The sequence below is a fragment of the Microtus pennsylvanicus genome, chromosome 5 (assembly GCF_037038515.1).
Source record: "Microtus pennsylvanicus isolate mMicPen1 chromosome 5, mMicPen1.hap1, whole genome shotgun sequence".
NCBI lineage: Eukaryota > Metazoa > Chordata > Mammalia > Rodentia > Cricetidae > Microtus > Microtus pennsylvanicus.
This window is the reverse complement of record NC_134583.1, coordinates 117,275,071-117,288,871: the sequence shown is the minus strand read 5'-3', so window position 1 is coordinate 117,288,871 and position 13,801 is coordinate 117,275,071.

Genomic DNA, 13,801 nt, shown 5'->3' with positions numbered 1-13,801 from the left:
CACCAGAAATATAAACTGACAAATCGGTCATGCCAAGTTATGGTTGAGCAGAAGGGTTTTTGTTTGTTTGTTTGTTTGTTTGTTGTTGTTTTTATTGTAGGTAGGAAAGAGGGTGCAGCCAGAGTCATCTGGAAGAGAACAGAGACAGAAAGCAGTTGACTGGACATGGCCAGCAGGCTAGACCTGAGAGAGAGAGAGAGAGAGAGAGAGAGAGAGAGAGAGAGAGAGAGAGAGAGAGAGAGAGGCAGGAAGAAGGAGAGAGGAAGACAGAGAAAGTGTGGGCGAAGGAGACCAAGAAGAGAATAGCTGAAATAGCAGGGTTAAAAGGAGAAATGAGCACAGGAGGATTGGGGGAGGGAGGCCCACGAGCTAGAGATGTTAAGTTAAGGGACAGGGCGAGAAGAGCCAGGATGCCGATTTGGACTCTGAACTCTGTGACAGGTACTCGCAATACTGAGGGAGCCTGGAGGCCGGCATATGATTTCCTATGCTAATGGTACCACAGAGAACCGTTTGTCCTTTTTGCCAGTGGTCAGGTAGAGGGCGAACCAGCCTCACAAATTCCGGCGCTATGGCTTTTGTTCAACTGCCAAAATTTGGACCTGACAATGGAATATGGTCGGTCTCTCACTTTCCAAAGCTCTTCTTTTGACCTCAGTATACATTGCCCCTTTATCTATTAAGAATTTTTACCTTTTTACTTAAAAGAATCACTTTCCTGCTTCCCATTGGAGTGTCTGGATTGCAAACATCAATATTATTGCACTTTGGGGACTTTTTTGTTTTGTTTTGTTTTTTGAGTAAGAGTTTCTCTGTAGCTTTTGCTGTCCTGGAATTTGTTCTGTAGACCAGGCTGGCCTCGGACTCACAGAGATCCACCTTCCTCTGTCCCCCAAGTGCTGGGATTAAAGGCGTGCGCCACCAACACCTGGCCACTTTGGGGACTTTTAAAGTAAAACAAGGTTACTTGAACATAAAACACTCTGATCTAATATTTCATCTGATAATGAAGGCCAGGGCTCCATTTGGTGATTTAACATATACAGTGTGCATACACTGGATGTAGGGACAGTTCATAAACCGGTCTAGATGGAGCCTGTGAAGGAAATGAGGACATGGCGGCTCCGGGTTATGGTTGAAGAGAAGTATTTTATTGTAGATAGAGAGAGAGTACAGCTAGAGGCATCTGGAAGAGTCCAGACTGCACTGGGCCACCAGGTAGGGGAAAGTAGAGAGAAAGAGAAGGAGAGTTGAGAGCAAGTGGACCAAGAGAGCCAAGACTGAGCAGAGAGAGAGAGGGAGAGGGAGAGAGAGAGAGAGAATAACCGAGAGAGTTTGTAGCCTAAATGGCAGAGAATCCGGGGGAAAGAAAGCCAAGTCTCTGGACTGAAGATTTCTCTGGGACCTGATAGCCAGGTAGACAGAGATTCGGATACTTAACACGACACACATTTTAGAACTCATCTTAATTATTTATTTCTGGGGTTTTCCCATTTAACATTTGCACAGAAACTGATAAAGGTTAGTAAAACCATCAACCGCAGAGCTCTAGGGGCAGCAGGAGAGCAGGAGAAGTCCTGCCTACCCATTACAGCGCTCAGTTCTGGTTACAAGGGCAGAGGTGCTGAAGCAGGCATTGCCAGCACCCACTGAATTCTTAACCAGCCTTGAGTGGCTCTACTGGGGGCGTTCTCAGAACCACATTTTGAGAAACAGTCCTCTGTATTGACATAATTGGCAGCATCCTCTCTTTAAACACTTCCCTTCGGTTGCTATGATACAGCCCCCCTCCCAAGTTCTGTAAGCTCTCCAGTTCTGTTCTCCATCTCCCACTTCCTTTCCTGCCTATATCACTGCCCCCAGACTCTCCTGCTCCTTCCTCTGTTGTCTGTCCCCTGGGGCATCGCTCCAACTTGGGCAGATGGTTCCCAACCTTGGCCTTCTAGTGCCAACCTCCTGGTGAGATCCGTGGAGCCGCACGGACTGGTTTTGGAACGGAGCTGCGCTTCATTCAGCCTGGGTCCAGGACTTAGCTGTGAGGCAGGTGACATTGACCCTGCTGCTCCATCACCCCCACCCTGTTCCTGGCCTTTCCTCTTCCACTAAGTCCTTGTGCTTTGCAGTTTTCTGATGGAAGTTCAGCGGGGAAGAGCTAATCATTTCACACCATCACACTAATGTGCCAACTCTCCCGGTCATTTGCATTTGCAAAGTCTTTTATGGTCTTTGTGGTTTCATCCCTGTTATTTCAGGATTCCCTTAGCAGATAGGGGGTCCAGAAGGTTACTGACCTAAGGGAAAGGGGAGCTGGCTCGAGAAGGGTTGGCTCTTCTCTTCTTTGACATTTTTTTCGGAGCAGAGACTGAAAACCAGCCATTCAAGCTGCTGGGAGGGCAGGACTTGGCCCTTCTGGGTCTTGGACAAGGATCAGCAGTATGGGCAGCCTCTGCGGGCCTGTCCCTAGAAGTCCAGAGGGTGAGGACAGACTATAGAGTTGGCTGCTGGCTTGACTTCCTGCCACTCCTACCCAAACGCCTCTCCTGGCTCCTCTTCACCTCTCCCATCTCAGCCTTAGTGTTCTCTCCTGGGAGCAGCCTGTCTGGCAGCCAGCTAGAGGTCCCTTTGGTTGCGATTCCGTGTCGGCAACTGCTTGCCTTCGTTGCATTTATCACAGCTTGTAATTATTTGATTTACTTCTTCCTGTCTCCATCTGGAGAGTAAGGCTCACGGAGATGAGACCAAGCTGCCTCACAACCCTTCTCAGGCAGCGCCGGTTCACAATAGCTACCGAAGGCAGCAGGAAGGAAGGACTGCAGGATCAAACTCCACCCCGCCCCCCACCACGCCCACGCCCTCAGTCGCTGCGCTGAAGCAAACTGTCCCCAGTAGCTATCCTGGTGCTGAACGGCGGAAGCTTTGGAGAGCAGAGTGTTCCTGCTGCGTGAGGTGTGTGGAAAGCGCACTGGAGGGCATAGGGTAAATTATGAAAGACTCTAGAATAGTCCTCCCCGCACCCCGCCCCACTCCCTCTCCCCCCAAAAAAGAAAAGAAAAACCTGTTTCCCTGGTGCACTGTTGAGTTGTTCCGATTTTTCTGTCTTTGAACTATTTCACATTGCTGTAGAACACTGAGAGTCATATGAACGATCCTCGTGTGTGCAGATGCAAGGACACTGCCCACCAGAGAGGCAGCATCACTTCCCTGAGGCTGCCAACCAGTTTGGCATCAGTGTCTGAATGCACGGTAGCCTTTCTGACTGCCTGTGTGTGTGCTCTTAGAATTCTCCTTTGAGCCAGTCCTAACAGCTTACTGACGGCCTCATTCGCTAGCAAAATAAAATCTCGGACACATTAGTTTCATATTTGGACATGAGCCACAATTCTAGCTTCTTGAAAGTATTTCTGTGATCCGAGCTTCATGAAAATCACGTATTTTGTGTATTAAAAGGCGCTATCAAGAAAAATGAAAAGCCGTCCTACAAAATGGAAGGAAAACATGCAAATCACGTCTAGAATGTGTCCAGAATTCATAAAGAGCTAAACTTCAATAGTGCCATCGCCAGCAGTGGCAAGAACCAACCAAAAATGGTCAGGTTTGACTAGACAGCTCTCCAAAGAAAATACAAAGCCTGTGGAAATGTTACCAAAGTCGCAAGGGTCAAAGCCAGAGCTCTCCTGGCAGAGTAAGGACTGGGGACAACAGGAAAGAAACAAGCTGGCAGAGGACAGAAAACCTTTCCCCGTGTGGCTTCACAACCAGACATCAGACTGGGGAAAAGCCCTTGGCATGCAAACCAGAGGCAGATGCTATGTAGATGTCCTATAAAGGGGTGCACACCTTGTAGCCCAGAGCTTCGTTTTGCCCCTCCCCCCCATACCTTAGCCACTTCCATCCTCAGGAGTGCTTTCCCTTCTGTCTCTTTCTATCTCTGACAATGTGCCCCAGGTGGACCTCTTTGATGGAGAACACAAAAGCCTGGGATGGGTGCCCTCTGAATTCAGATCTACAGTCTGGCATGAAATGCATCCCCCCCCTTTTTTTTCTAATTTGTTTCTAATTAGTCAAAAGTCTAAGCATGCATTCCCTGACACCTTGGGCTTCCTCACTCTTTCTCTGAAGCCCCCTCCTGTCTGCCACACAGCTGTTTGCTGACTGGCTGGCTTTCTGGGACCCTAACTCAAGAAAGCATGCCTTTTTCTTTTCCTCTTCTCACCTTCTTCCTCTCTAAAGCTACTGAGATTCACAGACTACCTGCTTGTTTTTCTCTCTCAAACACACACACACACACACAAAAAAAGTTTCTGAGCCTCCTCCTGATTATTTTCAAATTAACTTATCAGCAAATTATGAAGCCAGAAGAGAACACTATGCTCTCTGCTGACACCCAGGCAGTCTTCACAGACTCTTTCCCTACAGGCCAATTAGAAAGCCAACCCCTAGGGAGAGGCCCAGGTAGGATTTACTGGATGTAGCTACAAAGACCATCTTTAGAGTCCTGATTGCAGAGAGTAGAATATGCAGAGCCAAGCAGTTCCGATGGAGTCAGAGTTTCACCCTTCACTGGCTCAGCCTCTCCCACAATGTGTTTTGAAAAGTTATCCTGACAAACCAAATTCCTCCTCGGGCTAGCAACAGGCTTCAGCATGTTCCTGTCTCAGCATAAGATTCCAGAGGAAATTCCAATTCCCTTTTCAGTGCCATATAGTCAAAAGGAGGAGTGTGTGTGTACTGTGTCTTAGCTAGGGCTTCTGTTGCTATGAAGAGTTACCATCACCACAGCAACTCTTAGAAAGGAAAAAACAATTATATTTTCAGAGATTTAGTCCATTATCATTATGGTGCGACATGGTGGCATGCAGGCAGACATGGTGTTGGAAAAGTAGCTGAACGTCTTGCATCTTGACTTGATGGCAACAGGAAGTGGTCTCAGCCAGTGGCCCCTGGCTTGAGCATATATGAGACCTCAAAGCCTGCCCCCACAGTAACACACTTCCTCCAACAAGACCACACCTACTGCAACAAGGTCACACCTCCTAATAGTGCCACTCCCTTTGGGGGTTGTTTTCTTCCAAGCCACCACATACTTATCTAGAATATTCTTCTCCTTCAGAATGATTTCAATAACATGCTTGGTATGTGTGTAGAAGTCAAAACTGCGGTGAGAAACTTCTTACACCTGTTAGGATGTCTATAATGGTCATTTTAAAAATGAAGAATAAACGTTGGTGAGGGTGTAGAGGATGTGGGGATGTAAAATGGTTCTGCTGCTATTGTAAACAAGTTGGTGGTTTCTCAGAATATCAAACCTACCATCCCCACACGACTGCAGAGATTTGACCAGATGTTTGATGGCCATGCCCATAGCAGTGTTACTAAAGCCAAAGGTGAAGTCATGTGAAGCCAGGTGAGGTGGTGTATACCTAAGATCTCTTTACTCGGGAGGCTGAGGGAGGAGGATCATGTGTCAAGGACAGCCTGGAAATACTGTCACAAAATGAAAGGAAGAAAGAAGAAAGAGAGAGAGAAAGAAGGAAGGAAAAAGAAAGAAGGAAAAAGAAAGAGAAAGAAAGAAACGTTTGGAGATAATCTTTGTTTATACTGTAAAGATGTGTCTTTGCCTAAGATACTTTCTGATTGGTTTGAAAAAGAGCTGAAGGGCCAGGCGGTGGTGGCGCACACCTTTAATCCCAGCACTCGGGAGGCAGAGGCAGATGGATCTCTGTGAGTTCGAGGCCAGCCTGGTCTACAAGAGCTAGTTCCAGGACAGGAACCAATAGCTACGGAGAAACCCTGCCTCGAAAATTAAAAAAAAAGAAAAAGAAAAGAAAAAAAAAAGAAAAAGAAAAAGAGCTAAATGGCCAGTAGCTAGGCATGGGAGAGTCGTTGGGATTTCTAGTGAGAGAGAGGAACTCAGAAAGAATCTGAGGCATCTGGATCTTTCCAGCCAGAAAGGGAGGAGTCAGATGTACAGTATGGAGGAGCGGTAGCAAGCCTTGTGGCAGAACATGAGTTAATATAAATGATTGATTAAGTTATAAGAGTTTGTTGTGGACACGCCTGAGGAAAGGCCAAGCATTCGTAATTAATAAGAAGTCTCTGTGTCATTATTTGGGTCTGTCGGTCTAAGAATTTCTCATGAGAAAGCTGACTACTTAGACACCTAATGTGAGGCCTTGTATACCCACATAAGGCCTGAGACAGCTGGAAAAAAAAAAAAGAATCCAGAGCCAGACACAGCTGTGGCATACAGAGGTGCTGCTCCTTTAAGTGACGCTGCTGTGTAGCCTAACACGAGGTAGAAATGCCTGCTACAGCATGGGGCCCTACAACTTCTCAACGATTAGGTGTTGCTGGGATTGTTGTTATAGCTCTTGCCACTGCCTGCAAAACCCAAGAGGGGTGAAGTCAGCAGGATGTGCTAACTGGAGTCATTTGCCAGAATGCCTGACCATCTAAGATTTGACTCACATGGTCAGAGAAGGCTGTAGATGCACAGAAAGTCGGATCCAGACTAAGGAAACATCTGTACAGGTACAGTATGCTTGGAAATGTGCTTAGATGCTGAAGAAAGAAAAGAATATGGGTATAGCTAGTAATAGAAAAAATAAATAGTTAAATATAATAAAGTCTTTAGAGAGAGAGAGTAAAGTATTATGTATAATACTTTATATAGGCATTGGAAATATTATGATGCAGGAGGTCTGTATCCTATATAGTGCCTCACTAACTTTAATTAGTTAAATTAGTTAAAATTTTTAATAATTTTAAAAAATTTTTAAAATTCTAATGAACAAAAAACAACAGTTACTGAGAGACACTGGATTGTAGAAAACTGCTAAATTAAAACAACTTATATATTTAAGGATATCTTAACTTCAGAATGAAAGTCTGGAAATGTGTTGCATTGGGGGAAAGATTATGCTTTTGTTTCCACGGGAAACAAAAAGCTATGGATCTCTTCAAAATTAATAAAGATCAGATTTGACCAGGGGAGATCTCTTGAAAATCTTGGCTGCAGACATGAAGGTAGAAATCAAGGAAAACCAAAAGACAGGTGATGTATGTTGTGGGAGGCCACTTGTTTGTTCCCAGCTGCTCAGCCCTGAAATAATCACGAAGAAACCATATTATTTGCAATACTGTTAGGCCAATAGCTTAAGCATATTTCTGGCTGACTCATATTTTAAATTAACCCATCTTCATTAATCTGTGTATTGCCATAAGGCTGTGGCTTACGTGATTTCTCCCTGACTCCACCTTCTTTCTACCAGCATTTTGGGCTCCTCTGAGAGTTTGGCCAGCCATCCACAGCATTTGAGTTACATCTTTTAGGCTACTGACTCTGCTCCATGGCTGCTGTGGTCCTTGGTGGTTGTATTAGTCAGGGTTCTCTAGAGTCACAGAGCTTATGAAATAAATCTCTCTCTCTCTCTCTCTCTCTCTCTCTCTCTCTCTCTCTCCATATGAAATTTATTGGAATGACTTACAGGCTGCAGTTCAATAATGACTAACTGTGAACGAAAAGCCCAAGAATCTAGTAGTTGCTCAGTCCCACGAGGCTGGGTGTCTCAGCTGGTCATCTGTATGTGCTGGAGTCCCTAAGAAGTAAGCTCCAAGGGCAGTGAAGGAATGGATGTGCTGACAAGGTAAGGGCAAACAGGTGAAGAACAAACGAACCCTTCCTTTTTCCATTGTCCTTATAAAGGCTTCCAGCAGACGGTGTGGCCCAGATTAAAGGCATGTGTCATCCCACCTCAAGATCTGAATCAAACTTCCAAAGCCTTTCAGCAATCCTCCCATAAACAACACAGTTAGGTCTGTCACAGCAATACTCCACTCCTGGTACCAGGTTCTCTCTTGCCATGAAGTTGGAGGTAGCTGCAGAGAGATGCTACGTGTAGAGGTGATTGTGCGGGTCCAGAGCTCAATTCTGAACTAAAGAGATGCACCAGGTCCTTTGGGCCACAGGAGTGGCTAAAGGACAGAAAGAATATCCAACCGACACAAACCCAAAGAAACAGGGTCCCCAAATAACATAGACTCCAAGGAAGAAGGGGAACTGGGTGTGGTGTTATGGAAGCCACCGCTACACAGGGAACAACAATGATCATACTCTTAACTGCTACTAACTCTCCAATGGGGTCAACTCAGTGGATGCCTAATTCCCACTGAGATAGTAGACACCCTAGCTACGATCTGTGCCCTTAAACAGAACTTTTTTAATAACACACTGTATGTCAGGAACTTTGCTGTACAGATTAGCACACATAAAGACACTGCTAAGCAATATGTCAATCTGACCTTAACAGGGGGAGACTTAATTGAAAAAGATTACAGCCGGGGCAGGAGGACTGTTGCAAAGCGGAGGAGGAAGATTGCAATAGAGAGAACACTGCTATGGTAGGATCTATGAGGAGTTGGGCAGAAAGAGGATGCTCTTACAGAGATGAAGAAACCAAGCTGGAAGGACAGGGTGTGGAGAAATAGGACAAAGGGTTTAATGGTATGGTATATCAGAATGTCTCACTCAGAGACTAGCCTGTTCCCAGGAGAGGCTGTGTGCTGGCTAGCCCGTGGGTGGTCCACATGTGTGTGTGTGTGTGGGGGGGGGTGATCTGACGATAGGAAAAATGCTGACTGAAGTTTGGCTAACAAGCAGTTTAGTTTGTCAGTGGGGCAGTGGAATAAGCAGTTCCACCCATTATTTATGAGAGCAAGAGAGGGAATTTGCTGAGTCTGGGTGGACTCATTTATTTATATTATTATTTATATCGCTTTTTCTCACTTCTGTGACAAATGCCTGATATAATCAATTTAAGGAAGGAAGGATTTGTTTTGGTTCAAAGTTTGAGGGCAGTCCATCTCATCAGGGAGGGCAGGGGGCAGGAGTATGTGGAGGCAGGTCACACTGTGTCCACCATCAGGAAGCTCAGAGGAGCTGAGACGCTAATATTCACCCAGTCACATTTTCTGCTTTGTTTGGCCCGGGACCCCCAGCTTCCGAATGGTTCCATCCATATACGGGATAGATCTTTCCACTGCAGCTGGAAAGGCACTGACAGGCATGTCCCTAGGTTTGTCCCCTAGACACCCAAACACATCACTTTTATTCCGGTCAAGCTGACAATCGAAATTGACTATCACAGCCTTTTTGTTGTCTTATTTAAGTCCAATAGGAAAGAGAGATTCTTTATGGTAAACTGTTTTCCAGAGCACAAGAAAAGGTAGGGTAAGGAAGAGGAGAATTCCTGTAACACTTTCTCTGTTTTACAGCATCCAAGGCTGCTCAGAGATGTGAACTGTATCTCTTCAATCTGGGAGACAGATTTACCTTCTGAGGCAGCACAGGCTTTAGACCAGGACTTAAGGACCATCCTCTTTTTCTTGCATGCTTAAAGATTTATATTTTTATTTTATTTTATGTGTGTCGGTGTTTTGTCTACATACACATCTACTCACCACATCCAGCCTAGGAAGAAGAGGACATCAGATCCCCTAGAATGAGTTACAGATGATTGTGAGTTGCCATATGAATGCTGGGGACTGAATCTGGATCCTTTGGAAAAAACAGCCAGCGCTCTTCTCTATTCATCCATCTCTCCAGTCCTTTTGAGTCTTCCCTTGCAGGGGTCCTGATACCTGGCTCACCAAGCAGGCCTTACACTCAAAGTCTACCTTAAAGGCCCAGTCCCAGACTGAAGGCAATGGATTCGCCCTTTGGCAGGAGAGTTGTATCCTATGGACAGAACTCCCTTACCTTAGTGTTCTGTTCCCATAGGGCTTTGCTTTGATTTGTAAACTTGTGTTGAAAGGTCCATATCAAGAGTGTTGATATGAACAATATCCAGTATCACAGATACTGAATCTAAAAATCCAGATTTCTAACTTTTCTAGAAAAACGGGTTTTCCAGCAATTCTTGCCTGTGTGTATTGTATGTTTTCTAACCTGGTTAACAAAATGCCGGACAATGAAGTATGATACTGAACACTTGCCCATGAAAACAGCTATTACACTGAATGCTGTTTCTTTTTATATGGTCAATGTGAAAAGAAGCAGGGACCCACCCTCTCCTTTCTACAGATGTCTTCCCCTGACCTATTCATCCTTCATATTTTCTGCGTGTATATCCATTTCCTGCAGCCAGCTGCTTCCTCTGGTACCACCATCATGAGGCAAAGGGAGTTTGCTTCTGAGACTTTGCTAGTCAAGACACTGGCTGGGGGAATTGCATACCGTTTACACTGACTCATCTCCTGATACCCTGGTGTCATTAACTTCAGGGCTTCCATGTCCTTACATGCTTACCTGGTCTTCTTGTCCGTTTGTACAAGTGCACTGCCTTGTGGCCAGCTTAGAGCTCCTAAAATGTGAAGATGCTAGTGACATTTGCTGTCTCCTGTGCACCAGGAGAGGCTGCCGGGAGTCCTTTGTGGGTATGAGAGGCCTGAGGGAACATTCCCATACTCCTTTTCTTCAGGACACAAAGCTAACTGAACTTGGGGCACAGACTTAATTCCAGAAGTTTAAGCATTTCCAACATGAAGTCTTTGATCTCTGAGGTATTTCTGGTTTCCCCTTTCTTAGGATAGGCACCTCCCTGGCATCTCCGTTACTTCCTGGGTCTGCTTCTGTTCTTGCTCACCATAGGGTACTAAATAACCTGTTACTATGCCCCCCTTAGAGGAGACCCATATCCAGAGCCCCCAGACTGGTCAGCCTTTGAAGAAAGGTCCACCCAGCACACATCCACATCCCCCTCCATTCCCACATTAGCCTTTCCCAGAGCAGTTCCTGGGTGAGGCTTGGAACCTTGATAACCTTAGATATCTTATAACAGAACCCAGCTCATCAATTTCCCAGTGACGTTTCGTGTTCCTGGGCTCTGCCTTCTGTCTCATCTGTACACTAAGTGCCTCCTATCTCTTGATCACAAGGTCCCTCGACCACTACTGCCTCACAAAGGGTTTTATAGACAGCCCGTCTCTTCTCTCGTCTCCTGGGAACCGACCTAAAAAAGACAATCAATTCATTTAGCTAGTTGGTGAACTGCTGTCTCCCAGTGCACATTCAGATTGCAGTATTTACTCATCCCAGCCTGATTGGCCGCTTCCTCCAGGCTTTTAGACAAGTGAGCACACAACCTTTGACCAGCTGGCAAAGGATATAGTTGCACCCTTTCTCTCTAACCAAGAGCTGAGCTTTACTGCAGAGGTTCCCTAGATACCTTCGAGATCTGGGCTTGTGAAGTCCAAGCTGACTCTGCCAAGTTGAAGGTCCTTGGGTACTGGCTGTGCTGTCTCAGCATTTACAGAGCTCCCCCCGACCCCTGCTCTGTCTTGGTGACCACAGGATGTTTGTTTTTGATTATGTGAACATTTGTGTGGCATGATTTCTGAGGACACGCTAAACTCTACCTACCATTCTTCAATCTGTGTATTCAATTGAAATTGCTTTGACAAAATTTTCATTTTCAGTTAAAGTTGTTAGGAGCCATAGACAGTCATAGACATACATTATGTTATATATCATATATTATTACAAACATATATGAGTTTTCCACTGGCTACAACACATATACATGGAAGTATATAAATCTCATCTGTAAAAGAGTCCCTCATGTCATGAGCACCAGGGTAGGATAGGCCATTCCCCTTCTCAGAGCTCTTACCTCCTTTCTTCCCTTTCTAGTCTTGTTCCTTAGACATCACCAATGACTTTCAGCAAGATTGTAAATTCATTTCCTTTTTTTTTCAATTTGATGGATAAATTTTTTTTCTACTTACCTTCACAACATTGCTTTGAAATAAATTTACAATGTGGAAGAACTAGATATAGCTGATTAACATGAGCATTACTTTACATAATCATCATATTTGTTGCTTTTGCTCTTTATATAGATAGAAGCATATATGTATCACCTGACATCTGCAATTCGTCTGCTGTACATTACATGTTTTATAGACTCATCCACACTGCTGTATTTAGTTGTAGTTTCTTCATGGTTTTTGCTGTATAGTATTCTGTTGTGCACTTAACCCAAAACTTATTCAACTACCTTAGTTGGGTTGCTTCTAGCGTCTTTCCTTCCTAATAGATTTGCTATGAATAGTCTAGTTCAGGTTTTTCAATGACTATGAACATTTTGTTGTTAAAGAATCAAATGGTACATTCTATGTTTATCCAATGTCAGTGTTAACAGCACTGTTTCCAATGCTCAGCACCAGTGTGTAAAAGCTGAGGTCAGGGCCCCTCTTCATCATCACTAGGTCAGCTGCCTTCTCCTTGTCCACTGTAGTGTGCAATCACGTGTTCTGTGCTCACAACCTGCATTTGTCCAGCAACAGTAAAAATGAGTGTGTTCCTGTCTATGCACCAGCATTTGTTATCTTCTGTGAATGATTCCTTCAAGTCCTTTGCCATTTTTTCCTACAAGACTTCTACTTTTAATGTGATACATTTTTTCAGTGTTATTTGTTTGGGTTCTCTGCAAGTTCTGCAAGTGCTTGTAACATCTGAGCCATCTCTCCAACCCCTAATATAATAGTATGTGTGGTGTATATATATATATATATGTGTGTGTGTATACATGTATATATTTCTATAAATTATTGCCTATGTATATATACTCATATATGTGTGTATGTATGCACTTGTGAATACATATGTGACTTTCTCTCCCAAACTGCAACTTAACTTTTCAGTTTCTTAATAAAAGATTTTAAGTGAACAGATGTCTTAACTTATTTATGTTTCCTTATGGTTAATTCCTTGTGCGTTCTATTTAAGAAAGTCTTTCTGGCTCTAAGAAAAATATTTTAAAATACCATGAAGATGTTTTCCTGTTTTATTTAAAACTAACTTGTATATCATTTTAGGCAGGAATCGAGCTTAACTTTTTAAACCATATGTTGTGCGGCAATTTCTTCCAAATTGAAAGATTTATTTTCTTCTTAATTATGTCTATAAATATCTGGGCATGTGCATGTGGACCAGGTGTTGGAGGAGGCCAGAAGGGGGCCCTGGATCCCTTGGAGCTATAGTCACAAGCGGTTAGCAGTTGCCTCATGTGGGTGCTGGGAACTGAATTCGGGCCCATTGTAAAAGCAGCATGCATTTACTGAGCCATCTCTGCAGCCCCAATTTCCTCCAAATTGAAATATTTCACACAGGAGGGAACTCAAGTCCCTGTAAGTTCTGAAGGAAGGCTCCTTAAGATTCAGCCAGTAAAGAACTCGCAAGTCTCAAGAAGTCCCTGAAACTTATCAGATTCACAAAGCATCTCCCTCCTCAAGGCTATATACTGTCCAGAAGAAGGGATACTGACCTCCTGAGCTGCCTGTAAATTGTGCAGAGAGCTCCAGGATTCTTGCTTTCATGGGTTATAGGGTGAACCTTTGGTGATGTAGCTGCCTGTGTTCCTGAATGTAACTACTTACCCATGCTCCTCTAAGTGACTCCAGAAACTTGCTAGTTTTCTGAGTTGGACTTTAGTGGTATTGTTATTTTGGTCTGTTTTTGGTTGCCTATCTGGAATGAGTAACAGGGTTGAGTATCATGCTTCCTCCAGGAAAAAAGTCTCCCACAATATTATTTTATTCCATTGACCCAGAATTATCTATTAAACAGACCATACTGAATCTTCTTCTGTTAACCACAGAACTGGGTATATATTCATCTATTTCTGGGGACATACTTGAGAAGCAGTTAGTAGTTAAACTTATTCTTTGTTTGTATTTAGGTTCTTTTTTCAAGGAGCACTTCTTATAGTCACTATTGGCAAGGCATCTTTTTGTCTGAATC